Genomic DNA, 18,913 nt, shown 5'->3' on the forward strand with positions numbered 1-18,913 from the left:
TTTGTTCAATATCTTCATTAATGATCTGGAGGATGGCGTGGATTGCACCCTCAGCAAGTTTGCAGATGACAGTAAACTGGGAGGAGTGGCAGATATGCTGGAGGGTAGGATACAGAGGGACCTAGACAAATTAGAAGATTGGGCCAAAAGAAACCTGATGAGGTTCAATAAGGACAAGTGCAGAGTCCTGCACTTAGGACGGAAGAATCCCACACACTGCTACAGACTAGGAACCGAATGGCTAGGCAGCAGTTCTGCGGAAAAGGACCTAGGGGTTACAGTAGATGAGAAGCTAGGGAGTTACCTAGGGAGGTAGTGGAATCTCCTTCCTTAGAGGTTTTTAAGGTCAGGCTTGACAAAGCCCTGGCTGGGATGATTTAGTTGGGTTTGGTCCTGCTTTGAGCAGGGGGTTGGACTAGATGACCTCCTGAGGTCCCTTCCAACCCTGAGATTCTATGATTCTATGAAGCTGGATACGAGTCAGTGTGCCCAAGAAGGCTAACGGCATTTTGGCCTGTATAAGTTGGGGTATTGCCAGCAGATCGAGGGACGTGATCATTCCCCTCTATTCGACATTGGTGAGGCCTCATCTGAGTACTGTGTCCAGTTTTGGGCCCGGCTCTACAAGAAGGATGTGGAAAAATTGGAAAGAGTCCAGTGGAGGGCAACAAAAATGATTAGGGGTCTGGAGCACATGGCTTATGAGGAGAGGCTGAGGAACTGGGATTGTTTAGTCTGCAGAAGAGAAGAATGAGGGGGGATTTGATAGCAGCTTTCAACTACCTGAAAGGGGGTTCCAAAGAGGATGGATCTAGACTGTTCTCAGTGGTACCTGATGACAGAACAAGGAGTAATGGTCTCAAGTTGCAGTAAGAGAGGGTTACGTTGGATATTAGGAAATACTTTTTCACTAGGAGGGTGGTGAAGCACTGGAATGGGTTACCTAGGGAGGTGGTGGAATCTCCTTCCTTAGAGGTTTTTAAGGTCAGGCTTGACAGAGCCCTGGCTGGGATGATTTAGTTGGGGATTGGTCCTGCTTTGAGCAGGGGGTTGGACTAGATGACCTCCTGAGCTCCCTTCCAACCCTGATATTCTATGATTCTCACCTGGTGGTGCAAAAGTCTGACAAACAACTGTTCCTTTAACACACCACTCCCCTCTCCCTCCATTGCACCCCACTCACAGTTGTTGCCCTTGGTCGGTGACAAACCAGAATTCAGAGGTGCGTTCACATGAGTTAACCTCCTACCCCAGGATGGGGGTAGGAAAGGGGTCGAGCAATGTCTCAGCTGCTGCTGCCTCGCCACTCTCTCTGTGTTGACAGCTCTGCTTTCACTCACTCCAGATCTACTTCCCTGTCAGCTTCTCTGCAGTCATTCACTCTGCCATTGCCCTCTACTGCAGCCTCTGGGCTGGTGTTCTGAGGTCCCCCCACTTAACACAACTCTCAGTGATTTCAGCTATAAGTGGGGGAGCCTCATTACTAGTGCAGGCTGGGCAGTCTCTTTCCCTAGGGACACTGTCCCATAAGCAGGTCTGAGGCTTGGCACTTAGACCTCATTATCAGTGATTTCAGTTCTACTGATCCACAGCAAAAGACTCTAATTGAGTTTTAATCAGCTCTGCCCTTAAACAGTGGAGAAGGAAGAGGGTCAACTGGTGTCTAGGGCCCTTAGGCAGAGCAAAAGGAAAAAGCCCTTTCCCCCTCCTCTCTCATCCCCACTGGGCTTTGGCACCCCTACCCAGCGAGTGCAGTTCAGTTGAGTGTGCACCCCTCAAACAGGGCATGCCAAGCACAGTTCTGCTGCGCATCCTAGACAGAGCAGGCATGTCTATGCAAACAAGGTCAGTTCCTGAAGTCTCCTCCTCCAGCTCATCACTAGATGTATGTTGGGGTGAGCTCATGCAGACCCTACTTACATGACTATTAGGCATGAGTCAGATTTTTCACAGAGTATCCAGTGCTCTTTTTGTGCCAGAACTCAGAAATTACTCAGTTTGAAAACTGGAAACTTTGAGCAGGATCAGAGCTCTCTAAGATCTGCCCCATGGAGTGGTTTCTGGAAGTTACAGGCAATAAATAATGTTATTCTTAGTTTCATCTGCTACTTTCTGGTTATGCATGATGCCTTCCTGCTGGAAACTGAATCTGAACAAGTGGTCGAATACCCTGCGTTACTCATTTCCTAACCCTCCGTGGGGAATGCTGGATGCACGTGGGAGAGGAAACCCACCTGCACTCTAGTGATCCTTGGCTAGTATTATAGATCCTTGGGTGACCATGGAAGGGTGCAATTCAGACCTGTGAGGTGCCATGTCATCACCTGCCCTGCAACCTAAGGTGCTTCACAAGGCCTTGCTGTTGTAGCTCTCCCCTGAGTTGCTCACAAACAGCCTGCCAGCATGTAATTCACTCCCCATGTTGTCTGTGTGCAGCCACAGCCCTGGTCCAGAACCTCTGATCCCAACAGCCTGTCAGCAAACACCTGCCACACCCTGGCTCCCACTGGCCTTGGTTACTATTTGCAGAATGACCCCAACACACTCCCAGTCCCAAATTTCCTCCCAAAATGTATAATCTGCACTGTCCAGCCCTTTCCTGGACTGATCAGACGTTAGATCCGTTGTTCCTCTAATGATACGACACGCAAGAGCTTACCCCCTTAAATGGAGTTACCCAAACAATGTAACGAACATGCTGGAGTTGATTAAACAATAAAACAAGTGTTTTAACAAAAGAAGACAGGATCAAGTGAATTCAAGTGTAGGCACGATGGTTAGACATGGTCGCAAGGAAAAGAGAGAGAACATGTTCTGTCCTAAAACTAGGCTTGACTTAAGGCAGAGTTCTTACCCACATGCTCCCATCAGCATTACTGGTCTTTTTGGTCAGGACCCTTCCCCTGAAGTCCAATGACTGTTTCTTTTGTCTTCTTAGGTGAAAAGAGAAAGGAGGGGAGGTGTCTTGGGCTGTTTGCCCCTCACTTTTATAGTTCATTTTCCTCTTTGAAATGCAAGCTCTTGAGAGTGTGTTCTAGGTAACAGTTCTTTCCAGCTGAGAGCTAGGCATCTCCTGGTGAAAAGTCCCATGCTGTTTTTTCTCACCCGTTTGCTGAAATGCGGATCTCCTTTGTCCCTTCTCTTCCCCCCTTTGTTGTCCGAGGACTCTGTTTACATGTACGTTTGAGGTAAACACACATCCCTTTATTTAAGACTAGCTTGACCTGTTTTGCCTAACTGTTGCTACATGATAGCTCAGTGGTTTGCACATTGGCCTGCTAAACCTAGGGTTGTGAGTTCAATCCTTGGGGGGCCATTTAGGGAACTGGGATAAAAATCTGTCTGAGGATTGGTCCTGCTTTGAGCAGGGGGTTGGACTAGATGACCTCCTGAGGTCCCTTCCAACCCTATGATTCTATGCCCCACCAATGTCATTTCAGGGGGAATTTCATAACTTGACATATAATGATGCACCATGATATAATTGACCAATGAATTACAGAGTTTTTAAACAATACCTTACAAGGTAAACTTTGTGCAAAGATTATTACAATAGCGTGTAGGGTGTGAATACAGGGTGCATTTGGTCATACATATCTACTTCCAGTAGCACCGGGGGGGGGTCGGCTTTTTGTTTGTAAATATTTGTACTACTGTAGCACCTCAGAGCACCCATCATGGACCCATTGTGCTAGCCACTGTACAAACACAGATCCAAAAGAAGGTCCCAAAGAACTTACAATGTAAGTGTAAGAGAAGTCAGAATGGGTGGATCCAGAAGGACAGACAGCGGAGCACAAGGAAACAGTGAGTCAGTTCTGGTCCGCATGATAGATGGTGGTCTCAGCACCTCAGCTGCCTAACTTTAAATTCACATCATTGGAAGATAAGTCTGGACCCATAACCTGGGCAGCCAGTCACCTGAGACCCATCGGACCATGTAAATAATAGAAATAGGTTCAGAAATATTATGCAAAATTCTAACTCATCTCTGGCTCGAGCTTCCATCACGTGTACTGTATTGCACTGAAATACTGAGTGCAAAGAGCCTTAATTCAGAATAAGGAAAATGGTGACAGCAGCACTTAGAACAACCCTCCCCAAATCCAACCATCCTATCTCTTCGGGGAGGATTTAAAACCTGGATGCAATTCCTGCCGAAGCAGCCCATCTCTGACGGAGAGGTGGTCCCAGTCTCCTCTCAGGTGCCGCCATGCACTGGATGGATCTCAGGGGACTTTCCCAGGGGTAGGAGAGATTGACTTGCCCTACACAACATAGCGGAGAGCGCAAAGGAAGCTTTGATGCCTATTTTCATAGATTCCAAGGCCAGAAGAAACCACTGGACCATCCAGCCTGACCTGTTAACATGGGCAGGAGGGTTACAGCCAGCTACTCCTTTTTGGAGTCCGAGTTTGTGACTCATCTTACACCGTCTCTGTGGTGCCCACAACACACCAGAGAGCACTCTGGAGCCGACAGCACGGGACGCCTCTGTTCTTGTCAGGAGCCTGATTTGAAATTATTATAATCAGTCTCTTCCCAAGATCAATAGTTTCCAGTTCCAAGGACACTGAGCGGATTTCCAGGACCACACTGAACAAAGCCCAGCAGGGATCATATTCCTGTCACAATATATTTGACTGCCACTATTGTGTGCGTTCAGTTCTAGGGCACAGTGTTTGCCCAGCTGCTCCACTGCTCCCCCCTAGAACCACCGACCTATTTACACCACACCTTAAGATTTGGGGACAGAAGTAATTAGCCTTCAGCTGTCTGGATCTTTCTAGAAGCTGTTTGTAAATTCACTGGATGTCCCTCTCCCCACTCCCTACAGCATCCCCCGCTGCGGTCCTGCCAGCCACGATGGTGCTGTTTGTGGAGGGCACAGTCCTACAGCCCAAGTTATAAAAGAGGAAGGAACACCACTGTGATGTTACACTCCATATTCTCCATAGAAATATTGATATGATATGCATATGGCATAATTAAGATATGTTTTATGCAAGACGGGTCTTGTAAGGTATAACTGGAAAGGTTATGATTGACTGAATGTGATTATCCTAGTTGTATGCATGTATCATTTCTGTATCTAAAGTTAGGAATATTGACTGTGTAACAATTACAACTGTTTGTATATTTGGGAGACACCCACCAGACAACAGGCCATCAGCTTTGATGGACCATTAGGAAGAAACAATAAGACTTTAAAGATACTAATCTATCTCCTTCCTGAGAGTCATCCTGGGACGTAGCTGTGACACTACTAGGTCAGGCAGTCCTGTCACCTGGTACTGAACACTATCTTGGACTTCTAGTAATTTTCCACTCACAGGAGGGGGCGGTCAAGGCTGGGGAACAAGAGATTCCCGCCTTATGTAAATTGTATTTAAGGCTGGGGAGGAAGGCAAACAAGACTCTCCTCTATTCAGGGGCGGCTCTAGGCATTTTGCCGCCCCAAGCACGGCAGGCAGGCTGCCTTTGGTGGCATGCCTGCGGAGGGTCTGCTGGTCCTGCGGCTTGAGCGGACCTCCTGTAGGCACGCCTGCGGGAGGTCCGCCGAAGCCACGGGACCAGCGGACCCTCTGCAGGCAAGCCGCCAAAGGCAGCCTGCCTGCCACCCTTGCGGCAACTGGCAGAGCGCTCCCAGTGGCTTGCCACCCCAAGCACGCGCTTGGCGTGCTGGTGCCTGGAGCTGCCCCTGCCTCTATTGCCTACTCGCTGGGTAGGGGTGCCAAGAAGAAAGACTGTTGAAAGTACTTGAAGAGACAAAGGAACTAACCTGAGGGGAAAGGCAGGCATGAGTCCAGACTGAGACAGGGGTCCAGTCCGTAAGAAGCGATAACTGGAACTCTAAGCTACAGAAACTCTGCAACTTGCCTAAAATAACATTTAGGGTGAGAAATTACTTCTTGAAACCAGGTTCTTTAAGATCTTAAGCTTAGTATGCGTGTTGTGTTATATTTGCTTAGTAATCTGCTTTGTTCTGTTTGCTATCCCTTATAATCACTTAATATCTGTCTTTTGTAGTTAATAAACGTATTTCTTGTTTATAACATAACCCAGTTTGTGCAATTCATATCTGGGGAATAGGGGGGCAGGAAGCTGTGCATATCTCTCTTCACATTGAGGAAGAGGGTGAATTTTATGAGCTTGCGCTGTGCAGATCTTTCTGGGGTTTACCTCTCTACAGTGGGTGTGCACGTGAGTGCTGGGTGAATCCTCTCACACAGATCTGACTGCAGTCTGTGTCTGCAGCTGGGTGTGGTTTTGCCTGGGTGTGTGCTGGAAAGGGGCTTGAGAGCCTGGCACAGCAACCCAGTGCAAGGGAAACTGAGGTTGGAGGGCTGGGTGGAACCCCAGCACATCAGGTGGCATCCCAGAAGGGGGGGGTCTAACCCATCACAACCACTATCTGCCACTAAGAGCACAAGAGCTCCGGGGTAGATGCTGAAGAGGCAGAGCAATAAAGAAGTGCAGAGCTGTCTCTGGGATTGCACAATACCATTCTCCACAGGCTGCTGGGCAGCTTTGGAGTTCACCCTCCTGCGCTGGCCCTTACTTTCTTGGATTTCACTCAAGCCATTTCCGTAGTGCCTGGGGCATAGAGAAGTGTAGCCCATAGCAACACAGCATGGCTGTGGCTCTCATTCTCTCTCCAGTCGCTAGGGTTGCCAACCCTCCTGGCTTTGCGGGGAGTCTCCCAGAATCAAGCCCTATCTCCCGAAGGCTACTGAAGCCAAACCGGGAGATTTTAGGTGTTGAAAGGCTGGCAGCACAGTGTGGCAAAGGCAGGCTCTCTGCCTGCCCTGGTCCCGCACTGCTCCTAGAAGTGGCTGGCACATCCCTGTGGCCCCTGGGGAGTGGTGTGTGTAGGGCATCTCCATGCACTGCCCCTGCCTCGAGCACCAACTCCGCAGCTCCCATTGGCTGGAAACTACGGCTAATGGGAGATGTGGGGGCAGTGCCTGTTGAGAAGGATTTCCTTCCCCTGGTGAGTATGTTCCCTGCAGCACACTCGTGGCCTGCTCAAGCCAGCAACGGATGTGCCTCGGGGGATTTCATTCCCATTTCCCAAATGCAGAAGATCAATTCTGCTACAAGCAAGGGCTTATCTACACAACAGCTTCTACAGAGCCTCAGCTGTGCCACTGTAGTGCCGAAGTGTAGCCGCTTCCTACGTCAACAGATGGGATTTTTCTGTTAATGTAGTTAATCCGGCTTTCCAAGAGGTGTAGCTAAATCAATGGAGAATCCTTCCATCAATCTAGCTGTGACTACACCGGGGGTCAGGTCACCCCAACTATAGTGCTCAGGGTGTAGAGTTTGCCACAGCTGTGAGCAAGGTAGCTAGGTCAAATCTATTCTTTAAGTGTATACAATGAGGTTTGGAAATCCACTCACTCATTCTCCCAGCTGAGAGGGCTCCCAGCCAACCGCCCATTAACAGCTGTTAACCAAGAGTGCTTTAGCATAACTCATGTTTCTTTCCCACTGCACCAACCCAATAGCTCTTAACACAAATGAACAAAAAGAGTCATTGAAGCAGCTGTATGGAAAAATCCCCCAATAGCCCATCGCCCATGAGAGCGAGATCCTCATGCTTGGACCAAGAGGTGGCAAACATACCCATGCCACATCAGAGCTGTAACTCATTGAGTGGTGTGTGGTTTCACTGGAGCAGATGTGGCCTGAACACGACCCCAGCCTCCTATGCTTGGATACATCAATCCCATCGCTATCTGCTGCTACCCTTGTGGGACCCTGATCACCCCTGTATTCACACCCTACACACTAGTGTAATAATCTTTGTACACAATATGCCTTGTGAGATATATGAAAACTAGTAACTCATTGACCATTAATATTCTTGTGTGATGTATGTACACAGTGGGTATTCAGAGTTATGGCTATATGCTAGCATTATGACTAAAGTGTGTTTGAACCAGGTATGGCAGGGGGAGTTGTTAATCAGATCCATCCTAAGGGAAGGAATGTGTGTTTGCCTCAAATTACATATAAGCAGTAAACAGGCCCATCAAGGCAGCAGGGGAGGAGATGGCAGGAAACAGGACAATTTGCCTTTCAGCAAACACAAGTGGAGGAATAAAACCTGGACTTTCCTTCACCACCAGCCTTCATGTTGCCTTCCTCACAGCTTGAATAAACTTTACCTTGAGGGGTAACCCTCAGAAGAATCCATTTCAAAGGTTCACTGGTCTATAAAGACAGGTGGGGCTGATCCTCAAGTGATAAGCAAGTGACTCCACTGACTGTAAACAATATCACTGTAGTCTACAAGTGTATAGAGTGAGATCTTGTCTGAAAGCTAAGACCACACTGGTGATTAAAATCATTGTGCAATGTCTGTATTGACACTATATGAGGAAATATGGCTACATAATGATATTATGCTTTGAAGTCAGTGACGAAACAGGAAGGAAGAGGTTCCCTCCCAGACAGAAGAGAAGGAAGCTATTGACCTGTTATGTAAATTAAGCATGGTGGCATCAAAACCATGGAAGCCCCATTTACATATAGGGGGATGGGAAGCCCAGAGGAAGGGAAGAACAGCACAAGGTCATGCTACCTCTTGAAACAAAGTCATTGAACTCTGAAAGATATAAGCAAAGACAGGAGCCATCTTTGGCATCCATCACTAGACAGACACAGGTACGGTGACCAGATAGCAAGGGTGAAAAATCAGGACACTTTTTTCCAGGGGTAGTTGGTATAGTTGCCTATATAAGACAAATCCCCTAATATTGGGGTGGTCCTGATAACATCGGGACATCTGGTCATCCTAGACATCCTAGACACAGGGGAACAGAGCTCTTGCAAGCTGAGAAAGATGGGTCCTTCAGCCAAGTGTGTGTGTGTGTGGGGCAGGGAATGAAATCTGGGAACTGAATGTAGGAAAGAAAAAAATATCTTAAACAGCGTCTGTATTTTGCTAGATTAGGTTTTAGATGAGTGTTTTCACTTTTGCTTATAACCCTTTCTAACTGTATTCTTTTTACTTGGCATCACTTAACCTCTGATCTATTGTTAATAAGTCTGTTTTATTTTGTTACTATAAATCAGCTCAGTGCTGTGTTTAAATGGAAGGGTGTATTTGCCCCAGTTGAGTGAATAAGTTATGTGTTTGTGTGTCTTCAGAGGAACAAACAAATCTTATTATTTCTCTGAACCATCCAGGGGAGGGCTGGACATTGCAGATCACATGGTTTTGGGAAATTTAGGACTGCGAGTGTGTTGGGGTCCCCTCACTGGCTATAACCAAGGCTGGTGGAAGCCAGAATGGGGCTCTGGGGTCAGAGTTGCTGAACCAGGGCTGTCTAAGCACATAGACACTCAGCATGTGACCTGTATGCTGATAGGCCGGTAGTGAGCATCCCAGGTTGGAAGCTACAGCAGCAAGGCAGTGACACAAGCCTCATTGATCTGGTCTGCACCCCGAACCACGTGACATTTTGTCCCCTCAGGCCAGTCTATGCTGTCTAATGCCCTGCAGGGTGGTTTCTGGATGGAGCAGGGAGCAGCTTGGGACATGGTATTTCCCTACACAGCTTGCAGCTCCTAATCTAGATGTTGCCAAGGAGGGGAACTGAATCTCCCTACTCTAAACCATGAAAGGCCAAGCTTCATGGGGGACATGCAGGCCATGTGGTCAGCGCAGTCATGCCTTGAGAGTCACACAGGGTCAAAATCTGTGCTGATTCACAGCATGGGCCATTCATTGACTCTAATGGTACCATAGCAAATTAATGGAGAATTTGGCCCTTCACGTGCCTCTGTATTAATATTAGAAACAAGCTCAGGCTGGATCTGGATTTTGAATGCCCTGTAGTCTAGGGGTTTCAGTCCAACCCCATGTAAAAGTATCAGGAAATGCGGCAACACCTGTGGATTGGGACGGGCAGCTGGAGTTGTAGTATGGATGGGGTTTGCCAGCCTCTGGCCCAGCAATGCCTAGAACAGCTCTTGCTGCTGAACGCCCGGTTGTGATCGCTAGAGCAGTTGCTGCTCTGCCCTCTGTGCTTCCAGCACTGTTGGTGAAGCCGTCTTTGCTGGGCCAAACATGGAATTAATGCCTCCATGTTCTCTCTCTGCACAGAAGGGGAAATAGATATTCCACGGTGGCCACCATACACAGCACGGCCCTGCCCCCAAACAGACGAAGTTTTGCTGGCACAGAAGAAAATCCTCCGTGAGGAAAGAAGCCTGCTATTTATCTGAGGAGACCCAGCCCAAAGCAAAGAACCTTTGGGAGCACAGAATCATAGAACTACAGGGTGGAAGGGACCTCAAGAGGTCATCTAGTCCGACTCCCTCTGCTGAGGCAGGACCAAGTAACCCTAGATCATCCCTGACCGTGTTTGTCCAACCTGTTCTTAAAACCTCCAGTGCTGGGTGTGACACTGCACCCCATATTCTTCATAGTAATTTTATTATGATATGTTTATAGCATAATTATGATGCATTTTAGGCAAGTCATGTGAGGTGTCTTTGGAAAAATTACGATTTACTGAATATGAGTATCCTGTTTGTATGCATGTGTCATTTTTGTATGTGAAGTTATGAATATTGACTATGTAGCTGTATTTCAAATGTAGTTACACCTGGGTAACGCCCATTAGACATGATGCTTTCAGTCTAGACAGCTGGTTGGGAAGGGCCTATTCAGGCCAACGAGCCATTAGGGAGAACAATAGGCCTTAGGAGAAGCTTATCTCCCACCTGGGGAGCCTTCCTGAGAACGCTACAGCTACAGCCGGCTAATGGCTGCTAGGGGTCTGTAAGGACATGTGATGAGAGCACGTCTCTAGACAAGAAGACTCCTGCAAACACCCGAGGAACAAAGACTGAACTGGGGGAAGTGCTGGATCCAGGCTAAAGGGATTTCTAGCCGGTGTATGAAACACTTGGGGAGTCCAAGCTGTAAAGCAAGGGCAGCTTGTCACAGCAGCCCCCATGTGGTGGGTCGGGGGCTCAGTGGTACCCCAGTTCCAGGTGGCACCCTGGAGGGAACCCGTCACAATGGGGATTCCACAACCTCCCTTGGAAGCCTAGTCTAGAGAATTAGAAAGTTTTTCCTAATATCTAACCTAACTCTCCCTTGCTGCAGATTAAGCTGATTACTTCTCCTAACCTTCGGTGGACACAGAGAACAATTGATGTCCATCCTTTTTATACCAGTCCCTAGTATATTTGAAGATTGTTTTCCAGGTCCCCCACACAGTCTTTTCTCAAGACTAAACATGCCCAATTTTGTGTACCTTTTCTCCTAGGTCAGGTTTTCTAAACCAGTGGTCCCCAAACTTTTTACCTCATGCCCCCCCATCCGTCTCCCCCCTCTCCCCATGGGGACAGGGCCGGGAGTGGGGCTGTGGCTCCGGGAGGGAGGGACACAAACAGGGGCAAGGGGGCCAAGGCTGGGGCCATAGCTGGGGGTGGGGAGTGGGGCCGGCAACTGAGGCCCTGGGTGTGGGGCCAGGAGTGGAGCTGGGTGGTGCTCCCTCCCCACCCCTCCCAACTCACAAGCACTGGCATTGTGTGACGCTGAGATCATGGCAGGCCAAGCAGAGACATACCTGGATACACAGGGCTACGGAGTGCCCCAGAGAGGATGGGTGTACCAGAGACCAGGTGCATTAGGGGTGCAACATGCAGATCCAAGGGCTGAATGAACTTTCCCCACTGATCGCCCGATGGCAGGTTGGCCCCTCCCAGGATCCACCGGGCTGGAAGGAATAGCAGGGCTGGGGTTTGTGGACTGATCAATCTTTAAGGAGTTGCTAGCAAATTAATATCCCAGAATAAATTTCCTGACAGTTTCCAACAAACTGTCTGGCTCTGGGCCTCTCCGGATTTGCTGCTGCAGTATTCACACATAATTCATAGGGAACATTAAAAAAGCTAGTTAGTGGTTTGTTTACTACTGGGCGAGGGATCCCCTGGTGGCTCGTGGCAGGCTGTAGTAATTAGTGACAGACAGCCTGTTTCTCCCCACAAGATCCTCTCTCTAAACAATGGGACCAGGTGACTGCAAGGCCCCCCCGCCCCCACTCTCAGGGCTGTGGCCTCTTCAAACACTGCGGATTCATGAACACGGGGGTCCTCGCTATGGATTTGGGCTGGTGGCTCACACTTCCATCTCGCTTCTGCTGCACCATCCACACCACTGTGAGGCGCCACTGCAGATAGATGGAAAGATCCTCCCAAAGCCAGCCCCCATCCCCGAGAACAAGATCAAGAGGAACTAGCCAGAGCTATGTATAGTGCACATCAAGCCTGGTTCTCCACACTCTTGTGTAGCACGCTTGTGGATGTGCAGAGGAAATGTAGGATGGGTCACTGGCGTGAGAGAGTGGAGAATAGGGACCTGGTAGCAATTTGCCTGGGTGTAAACACCACCACCAGGTGCAGGGTGATGCACAGCCAGGCCCTAACACCCCCAACATGTGCGTGAATCCTATCCCTTTATCTAGGGTTCACACCAAAGAGCTTCCAAGGCCTTGAGTGGCTGGGAGCAGAGCACTCATAGCTCCTATTGACTTGGTAGGGAGCCAAGCGGCATCAGCATTAGAGCCGGTCAAAATGCCTGCAAGGCATCCTGGGAAGCTTTGCCTGCCGGGTAGATTTCCATCAGAAACCTGCCTGGTTTGGAGCCTGCTCACCAGTGGCTGGTGGGGAGCCCCTGACTTCCTGGCTCTGGTCCCTGCCCCACTCTGCTCCTTTTTGGGGAATTCCAAAGTGGTGGGTTTTCTTCTGCACGAAACCCAATCTCAGCATATCAAAATCCTGCACAAAATGGAGCTCTCCCCAGTCTCTGCTCAGCCCCTTACAGAGCCAGGCCCTCTTTGGCTTTTCTAGGCAGCGGTAGCCTCTCCTGCCTCATTCATTGTTAGGAGTATCGTAACACCTGGGAGTCCCCAGCCACTGGGCAAGGATCCCATTGTGCTAGGTGCTATACAAGAACAAGAAGACATTTCCTGCCCTGACGAGCTTACAATCTAAGTATAAGACAAGACAACCGCTGTAGATGGGCAGGGGGAGCACCAGGAAACAATACTGCCAGCATTGTAGGCTGCGGTCTCAGCACCCCAGCTGCCTAACCACCCTCATCAACTCTCTCAGCCAATTACTGATGAGAAAGTGGATCTCCCCCTCTAGTTCCGGCTCTGGGACCAAGGTGCGCGCGTCAGTACAGAAGATTCAGGAAATAGCCATCACGCCCGTATGTGCTACTTCTGCATCCCTTCCCCCCGTCTGTGGTGCTAACGAGGACGCCTATTCTGCCTGCTAACTCACCCGCTGCAGGCCAAGCTGATCATCCAGCATCCAGCTGGTCTGTCCCATCAGCAACCACCTTGACTCACTTTCTTCAGTCAGTAGGAAAGAGGATTTGATTTTCTCAGCTCAGAACAAATCGATATTTTCATTTCCTTAACAACATTACTTCTCCTGGGCTCTCAGTGCTGCTCTTCACCTGGGCCAGGAGAAGAGCAGAAAGAACGTAGTGAGCAGGGTTTATAACGCTCCCCATCACCGAAGCAGCTGCGGCCTTTCACATCAAGTGGTTAGTAATAGCTACGTCCCTAGTAGACTTCAGGGCATCTCTGGTTCTTCTCCCTTTTGGGGGTAAAAGGGAAACTTTGCTTGTGGGTGCGGGGGTTTGGATTTTTAGTGTTATTCATTTTGCTGTAATTTTTTAGGATCTTTTTTAATTGGTTGCTTGGGGCTTTTGGTAGAAGGGGTGATGTCAGGTGCTATGTTACTCTCATGATGGTAGAGTGGGTTTATTTCACCAAGTGGGCCACCCCATTATTGGACTTGACAAAGAACACCCAGCCACGGAAAGTCCAGTGGTCACAGGACAGAGAGGCAGCCTTCCAGGCCCTGCAAAAGCAGCTGACCCATCCCATCCAGGCTTCACAAAGCCCTTCATCCTCCAAATGGATGCTTCGGAGGTAGGGCTGGGAGTGGTACTATCTCAAGAAGTAGACGTGGAGGAGCACCCAATCCTTTCCTCTCAGCTGCAAGCTGTTCCCCCAGGAGACCCGCTACTTTACTATAGAAAGGGAGGCCCTAGATGTCAACTGGGTGATCGACATCCTGAGATATTACCTGCTGGAGAGTCTCTTTCAACTGGTCACTGACCATGCAACCCCTCCGATGGATTAACCACATGAAGGACACCAACGCCTGAATCATGAGGTAGTACCTCTCGCTCCAACCCTATGACTTTCGCGTGTTACATCGGGGCCAGGGAAGGCCCACACAAAATGCAGACTTCTTCTCCCAGGTGGGAGAAGTTCTATTAATTATGGCCACTAGGCCACGCTGCCCTGCCACAGAGAGTAGTCCTACTGGCTCCGGCTGCTAGGTCACACTGCCCTACCTAGAAGGGTAGCCCTAGCGACTTGGGCCATCAGGCTGCGGATTCTCACCAAAGAGCTGCTGCACTGACCACGACCATGAGGCCACAGTGCCCTAGGACACAGAGCTGCTGTGGTGGCTGGGGAAGACGAGGACACTTGGGCTGCCCCAGTTCTACTTCAGCTGCCCCCCAACCCAACACCCCCTAATGGAGTGGACCTACCCCACAACATTACTATATAGGAAAACAATAAAAATAGTACTTGACACTCAAAGCTAGAGTAGCAGCTGCAGAAAGGTGCATTTGTTTTGTCTGGAAATCATGGAGTGAAACAGCAATTACCAGAACCTCAGATGGAAACCACTTCCAAAAACCGGATAGCATAATTACTAAGAGCTCGTAATCCAAGAGATCAGACTGAATGCGTTGATGGGGGCACGGTGATTCTGAGGAAAGATACTTAAGCCTCACACACAAATAATTCCATGGAGACACACACACACACACACACACACACACAGTGTGGCTGGAGTACTGCATATTGTATTCAGTTAGCAAATGCATGGTGAAATCCTAATTAACTAGCAAACATTATAATTGAACCTGCCAGATTAGCTAGTTCAAATCAATTAGCAGGGAAACCAATTCATCGCATCAAATTGCACATGCTTCATGTAGAAACAGGCTCTTACACCCCTATGCATGGAAAGATACATTATAATAGACACAGGCACATAAACACGGACCTGCAGCCCTGCATACGTAAATACACCCAAACACATAATCCCCACAGAGGAACAGCCCCATTTCTGTACAGGTAACCTACTGGTCAGTTTGTATTACAGGTCCTCCTCTGAGCCTGATCCACAGACTAGACGCCTGTAACAGCTTTAGCTGTAGCAGCCCATGGTTCAGTCCCTAGTGGGCTGGCCAAGATGGCAGCTGTCACATGCCAAAGATATTACCTGTGCGTCTCTTGAGTGCTTCTTTGCCAGCACATGGGTCCTATGAAATGGCATCTCTTCCAAGTGCCCTAGTTGAATGCCTGTCAGGCGCCCTTTGCATGCCCACACGAAGGCAACTGTGGAGGCCTTTTCATCAGTGGGACTGGTTTAAAGCTACCCTACACTAGGAATTTACACGTAATCCATACCCCTGAGAGATGTAGCTACGCTGACCTAACCCCTGATGTAGACAGCAGTATGTCAGTGGAAGAATTCTTCCATCTACCTAGCTAATCCACCTCTCTGGCAGGTGGATTACCTACACCAATGGGAGAACCTCCCATCAGTGCAAGTAGTGTCTACACTGAAGTGCTGCAGCCACACTGCTGTAGTGGTTTAAATGTAGACATACCCTGACTGGCCTGGGGCAGATCACAGGTGAGTCATATCCTCAGCCAATTGTAGCAAATGAAGTCTCAGATAGATGGATCTGTGTTATCACCAGTATTTTTGGCCTAAGTCAGTGGTTTCTGACCTGGGGTCTGCGGACTATGTCTACAGTGTCCAGAAAAGGTTGTCGTTATGATAGGACAGTGGCTTTCAACCTGTGGTCCGTGGACCCTCTGAGGGTCCGCAGACCCTAAGACTTCCAAAGGGGTCTGCACCTCTCTTTGAAATTTTTAGGGGGTCTGCAAATGAAAAAAAAGGTTGAAAACTACTAGCCTAGGAAATCCTTATGACAATACTTCAGCTTTCTCTAGCTCTGGCATCTTTGGAGGATCTCCAAGTCATTTACAGACACTAATGAATTCAGTCTCAGAGCCACCCCATAGGGTGGTATCTCCATTTTACAGCCGAGAAACCAGAAGCACAAAGGTTGCATGAGTTGCCAAAGGTGGCCCAGTGAAGGCAACAGAAGAGCCAGGAATACCACTCTGATCTCCTGTCCCACAGTGCTGTGCTTCAGCTGCAAGGTCATCCTTCCCTCCACAGACGGGGGGGTTTAATCATTGAAGAGAGTGGGAAGCAGCGCAAGGTCTTTCGAGGCAAAAGCAATTAAAAGCTAGAGACGAAATAAATGCAGTTCTGGGAAGAAATGATTGTATCTGTATAGAATGCATTCAACAGAATGACTGTTTTTTTTAAAGACACGAGTAGTGCAATTACCTCAACCAAACCTGTGTGCCATGTTTTAGAAGAAAAACAGACAAATCTAGGTCCAGACTACACAAAATCTAATAGCACAAAGCAAAAGCAAATCAGGGTAGGGATTTACAGCTGAAGTTACCCCCACACTTTGGATTGAAGCATTACAGGCCATCACGGCTTCCTCAACAAGTAACCAGGTTAGACAGACAGTCGTGCATCACATGTATGGGGGCTGTGATAAAAGCCAGTGGGATCACCCCATGCAGAATGTTTGTAACAGAGGCACTAACCCGCACTTATAGGATGTGACAATAGTGGGAGAAGGACTAAGAACGCATTGCAACAATGAGAAAATGTCAAAGACCAAATTCCCTTTCAGCCCTGTCTTCATTTGTTTGGAAGAGGAAGAGATTAAATCTTATCTGAAGAGTGGGTGCTGCTCTGGTCCTTTAAAAAAGGTGCTTGCTGAGATGGAGAGGAAGATCTTAATATTCATAAAAGGGTTAGGAAAACTCAGCTGAATAATAACAGCATCTAGTGTTGCATTAAAGGGGATAAAATTTAAGATATCTAACCCTGCTTGCTTTGGCACATAAGAGAACTGCTAATTTACGGGCAATCATTGACCATTTGAGGGTTTTTTGTTTTATTTTGTTTTTTAACCTGCTGTGCAACATCTAGCATGGGCCATTGTCAGAGACTGAATACTGGACTCAACAGTGCGGCAGGTCCCCGGTTGCTAGGAAAGCCATTTTAACCCAGAGTCCCCTGGGCAAGCGCAGTGGGGAAGTGTTCACTAAATGGTTTAATATGGATGTACCTGCACTGTTAAGTCCAGTATCCTGTCTCTGACAATGGCCCATGCCAGATGTTGCACAGCAGGTTAAAAAACAAAACAAAAAAACCTGTAATAGTCAATGAGTGCCCATAAATTGGCAGTTCTCTTATGTGCCGAAGCAATACCCCAATTTAAAAAACACAGTAAGAGAACCAAAAAAGAGCCACTGTGGTCAAACAACAAAGTAAAAGAAGCAGCGAGAGGCAAAAAGGCATCCTTGAAAAGGTGGAAGATAAATCCTAATGAGGAAAATAGAAAAGCGCATAAATTCTGGCCTAGGAAGTGTAAAAATATAATTAGAAAGACCAAAAAAGAATTTGAAGAACAGCTAACCAAAGACTCCAAAAGTAATACACCTCTATCCCGACATAACACTGTCCTCGGGAGTGAAAAAAATCTTACAGCGTTATAGGTGAAATCGCATTATATCGAACTTGCTTTGCTCAGCCAGAGCGTGCAGCCCCATCCCCTGTGTTATATCCAAATTTGTGTTATATCGGGTCACGTTATATCGGGGTAGAGGTGTAGCAATTTTATCAGAAGCAGGAAGCCTGCTAAACAAAAAGTGGGGCCACTGGATGAGCGAGATGCTAAAGGAGCACTCAAAGACGATCAGGCCATTGCGGAGAAACTAAATGAATTCTTTGCATCGGTCTTCACCGTTGAGGATGTGAGAGAGATTCCTAAACCTGAGCCATTCTTTTTGGGTGACAGATCTGAGGAACTGTCCCAAATTGAGGTGTCATTAGAGGAGGTTTTGGACCTGATGGTATTCACCCAAGAGTTCTGAAGGAACTCAAATGTGAAATTGTAGGACTGCTAACTGTCATCTGTAACCTATCATTTAAATCAGCTTCTGTACCAAATGACTGGAGGATAGCTAATGTGACACCAATTTTTAAAAAGGGCTCCAGAGGTGACCCTAGCAACTACAAGCCAGCAAGCCTCACTTCAGTACTGGGCAAATTGGTTGAAACTATCATAAAGAACAAAATTGTCAGACACAGAGATGAACATAATTTGTTGGGAAATAGTCAACATGGTTTCTGTAAAGGGAAATCATGCCTCACCAATCTACTAGAATTCTTTGAGGGGGTCAACAAGTATGTGGACAAAGGTGATCCAGTGGATATAGTGTATTTAGATTTTCAGAAAGCCTTTGACAAGGTCCCTCACCAAAGGCTCTTAAACAAAATAAGCAGTCATGGGATAAGAGGGAAGGTTCTCTCATGGATCGGTAACTGGTTAAAAGATAGGAAACAAAAGGTAGGACTAAATGGTCAGTTTTCAGAATGGAGAGAGGTAAATAGTGGTGTTCCCCAGGGATCTGTACTGGGCCCAGTCTTATTTAACATATTCATAAACAATCTGGAAAAAGGGGTAAACAGTGAGGTGGCAAAATTTGCAGATGATACAAAACTACTCAAGATAGTTAAGTCCCAGGCAGACTGTGAAGAGTTACAAAGGAATCTCACAAAACTGGGTGACTGGGCATCAAAATGGCAGATGAAATTCAATGTTGATAAATGCAAAGTAATGCACATTGGAAAGCAATCTCAACTATACATACAAAATGAAGGAGTCTGAATTAGCTGTTAA

Source organism: Mauremys reevesii, linkage group 10 (assembly GCF_016161935.1).
Source record: "Mauremys reevesii isolate NIE-2019 linkage group 10, ASM1616193v1, whole genome shotgun sequence".
In the NCBI taxonomy this organism is placed as follows: Eukaryota; Metazoa; Chordata; order Testudines; family Geoemydidae; genus Mauremys; species Mauremys reevesii.